Raw genomic sequence first — 4,440 nt, 5'->3', positions numbered from 1 at the left:
GACTGATCAAACTTGAGTGCCTTAAGATGAACCTTTGAAATGATGAAAGGCACCATAATGAAAGTAGAAGATAGAGATGATCAACAAATATGAGTGGAAAAAGCCACACACTCAGAAATACTTGCAGTGCCTAACCTACCATATAAACACCACACTGACAACTACAAATAGTCAGCTCAGATCAACAGAAAGACCAGAAAAGATACTACTTGGGTACAATAAACAGGTTTACTTATCTGCAGGACACCAAGGGAAGTCAGTGGAGCCAGGACACACAGCAGAGAGCAGCACCCTTATCCAGGACAGACAGGGTACAGTTCAAAGCATGAAAGTCTCACCAGTGGGGCCCAGTTACGGATGGTAATGTGCCCCCATCTTTTCAAGTTTTTGATGGTGGCACAAATATCTGCAACTCCTCCCAGAGCACAGTATTGCTTCTAATTTATTATTTTGGGGTAAGGAGTTTCAGACACTTCTATTTGGCCCTTCCATCTGATACCACAGGATGTGATCCAGGGTAAGAGTTCTTCTAAATATTAAGTCTCCCCTTCAGTCAAAGTTCTGGATCTGTGAACTGACTGAGATCGAGAAAGAAGGTGAGAGACCATGATTTTCAGTGCAGCAACTAATATCAGGTTTTTGCTCAGCAGTTTGTGAGTTTTCTGATTATACTAGCCAGCAACATCTTAGTCGGTTGCCCATCAATCTTTCACCGATAACGTCATGATCCACCAGCCAACCCCAAAGTTTCATGCAGCTAAAGGTACCTTGGTTGCCACACTAGCCTGGTGATTGCATCGACCTGCCTTTGTTAAATGCTACCACCTGGCCTCTGCCATTCTGGAATCCCATCATCCCCACTGATATTGTGGAGCTAGATTTCATGGCAGAATCCCCAACGATCAATCCTGGCCTATAGAAGACAGACACTATCAAGCTTCTCCAAAGATACTGATGCTCCTCTGAGCAGTACATTCCTCCTATCTGAGTAAAGGGAATGTCCTCTGGGCCATTCTAGGGAACATAACCCCATGGTGAGTTCTTAAGACAAACATAATAAATCTGTCATAACATTCTCACCTTCACGAGCCTTCTGACTTTCCTTCAATATGACACCAGGGAAATTCTCGCATCTCCACTTTGCCATGTGTAGGACATTACCAGATCAGCACTCTAAGGAGCCATCTCATTAAGTTATTAGGAATCCTGAATCACAGGTAAGAAGCTCCATATTAATAAATTCTCCCTGTCTATCTCTATATGCTGTGCCTCTTGGTCTAACATACTCAAGATACATTCCTATACACGTTCCCCCAGGTTCAGTTAATACCTATTAGCCAGCTTCTGTAATTCCTTTAGCATATGTGCTATTTTTTCCCAGAGAAGAGCATCTAATTTCCTGCCTGGACTGTGCTGAAACCTGACTTTGGTTTTCAGCCAGGGGACAATAAGGAATGTTGGGGGCATGTCTTGAGGAAAACAAGCATAATCTTGGAAGGCACCTACTTCAGGTTAGATCATTGTATATTCTGCCAGGCATGAGAGGCTATTTTTCTCTGGTTAGGGGCTACTTTTGCCAGCCTGAAAGTCTCAGGGGAATTTAGGAGTTCAGGATATTTAGTACTGTCCACCTAAATGTCCTCATTTCAAGTCCCTGGACCCTGAAGTTGCGCTGAGTTTTAATAGAGGCACTCTGACTTTCAGAGCACACCTTAAGTTGTCAATCAACTGCCCTAAAATGATATGTTATTTTTGCAAGCTTTCAATGCCTTCACATCCCATCCTAAGGGTGCACTTCTTATATTAAATACTTCACTCATACTGTCGTAGCCTGGGTTCCTAGGAAACAGAGTTGGAGACAAAAACTTAAGTGCTGGTGTTTTATTTGGTAGTGTAATTGCCAGGTATCAAAAATCAGAGAAAAGGGAAGTGAAGTAGGGAGAGATGGAAAAAAAAAAAACTTGCCGAGGAAGCCCCATGGTTCACCATGTCCTGTGCCGCCTCCGCCTGCCACTTCCTCGGCTGTCGCCTTCCCAGGCCCGGCAGTGCATCCTGGAGCCCGCGGCTGTCCCACACCCCACAAGACCACGTGGGCTCTGATGGCACCGCCCCAAATCGGGATGCACAACGGCACTTCCACTGGGTCAAGGCACTGGCGTGCGCGCTGCTTCACCTCCTGCCGGAGTACCAGGATCCAGACACTGTGCAGACACGGGGCCCCAAAGAACTGGCTTCATGTGGCATCCTGGTGGACGTGAGTGACGAGTACGATCCTCAGAGACACCGATATGACCATCACCACAGGTCTTTCATGGACACTATGCTCTCCTGTGCCCTGGGAAGCTGTGGCAGACCAAGCTGAGCACTTCGGCATTCATCTATCTGTATTTGGGGTGCAAGCTGCTGGCCCATTTGCTATTCCGCAGTGAAGAGGGCAGCATAGTGGGCACTCGTTTTTTTGTGTGTTTTTTTAAGATTTTATTTATTTCTCTACCCCCCCTTCTCTGTGTCTATTTGCTGCCTGTTCTTCTTTGTCTGCTTCTGTTGTCAGTGCCACAGGAATCCAGGAATCTGTGTTTCTTTTTGTTGCGTCATCTTGCTGCATCAGCTCTCCATGTGTGCGGCACCATTCCTGGACAGGCTGCACTTTCTTTCGCACTGGGCGGCTCTCCTTATGGGGCACACTCCTTGCGCGTGGGGCTCCCCTACGCGGGGGACACCCCTGCGTGGCATGGCAGGGCACTCCTTGCACGCATCAGCACTGCACATGGGCCAGCTCCACACGAGTCAAGGAGGCCCAGGGTTTGAACCGTGGACCTCCCATGTGGTAGACGGACGCCCTAACCACTGGGTCAAGTCCAGTTCCCTTTGTGGGCACTCTTTATGACAAAGATGTATGAGAACTTCGTGGAAGAAGTGGACTCAGTGGACAATGGGATCTCCCAGAGGGCATATGGGGAGCCTGGATAGGCTCTGATCACTACCTGAGTGTCCAGGTAACTCAGCTTAATTCCACCTGGAACAAGCCCAACCAAGACACCAAAGCAGGATTCAAGAATGCAGTGGAGCTGGTTCCAGAGGAGTTTCTGCAGAGACTAGACTTCTACCAGCACAGCTGGCTGCTAGCCCAAGCCCAGCCCTGGCTCAGCAATTCCAGGTGGACCCAAGTGGGGAGATAGTGGAGCTGGCCAGTGGCGGGTACCCCTGGAAGGAGCACCTCTACACCTGGAATCTGGGCTGTCCCCCACAGCAGCCATTGCCTTTGTTATCTCCACTGACCAGGATGGACAGTGGTGGGTACAGTGTGTGCCCAAGGAGTCCCATTTATTCCAGAGCCAGCTGCCACTGCCAGAGCCATGGCAGGGTCTTCAGGACGAGGATTTGGACCAGGTCAGAGGGATTACTGGCTGCATCTTGTCCATGTCAGTGGCTTCATTGGAGGACACCAGACCTGAGAGGAGCCTTGGGGATGACCTGTGCCACCTTGGTCCAGTGCCCAGCACCTGTGCCTTCCCCAAATCCCCTAGTCCAATAAAGCTTCTTCCATCTCAAAAAAAAAAAAAAAAAATTATGGCTAATACACCATGCAGAAACACAACCAGTTGCTCAGCCATGTGAGATGCCTCTCAACAGGCTACACAGATTTCTATATATCATATTTTGGAGTAGCTCATGAGAGGGAGGGGTAGAGAGAAAAATGTACTACTGCCTTCCTCCGTCACCACTTGCACTTCTGAGTTGCACCACCTGGCCCCTTGAGCAGCTATTGGGGAGCTTTTCATTTCTCCCAGTTTTACTTCCTTTTTCTGATTCTTGCCAAACTCCATACCTTGTGAAGTCATGTTTCATCCTATCTCAAAAGTGATGGAAGGAGCTCAAAACTCCAGTCAGTGGCCTGAGATGGTAAAAACAAGCAGGCTGATATAGAACGAGTCATCACAGCAGCTGCTGAAACGGAGCAAGTGACTGAGGGTACACAACCACAGACAAGGAAATCAAAGGCAGTGCATAAGGTATATCATTTTGGCCTTCCGCTGGATACTGCCATTCTAGTTACCCAAGCAAGAAACAATGATATCCTTGAATCATCCTACCCCATTTCCATTCCTAGTCTCTAGGTCTGTGCTGTCCAAAATGGCAGCCGCTAGCTCCATATGGCTACTGAGCGCTTGAAATGTGACTAGTCCTAATTGACATGTGCTGTAAATGTAAAATACACAACAGGTTTCAAAGACTTTGAACCAAAAAAAGCATATGAAATGTGTCATTAATAAGCTTTTTATATTGAGGGATATTTTGAAATAATACTTCGGATATATTGAGTGACAAAATACAATGTTAAAATTAATTTCACTTGTTTCTTTTTAATGTGGTACTAGCCAATTTTAAATTACATATGGAGTTTTTATTTGTGGCTTGCATTATATTTCTACAGGACAG

General features: G+C 46.9%; 1 pseudogene; it reads left to right on the top strand.

Moving 5' to 3' along the window:
• Positions 1-1,977: 1,977 nt before the first annotated feature.
• Positions 1,978-3,455, top strand: LOC101427317 (MYG1 exonuclease-like; annotated as a pseudogene).
• Positions 3,456-4,440: the final 985 nt, after the last annotated feature.

This window comes from Dasypus novemcinctus, chromosome 12 (assembly GCF_030445035.2).
Source record: "Dasypus novemcinctus isolate mDasNov1 chromosome 12, mDasNov1.1.hap2, whole genome shotgun sequence".
In the NCBI taxonomy this organism is placed as follows: Eukaryota; Metazoa; Chordata; class Mammalia; order Cingulata; family Dasypodidae; genus Dasypus; species Dasypus novemcinctus.
The sequence above is the reverse complement of the archived record's forward strand: the minus strand, read 5'-3'. Positions and strand labels throughout refer to the sequence as shown.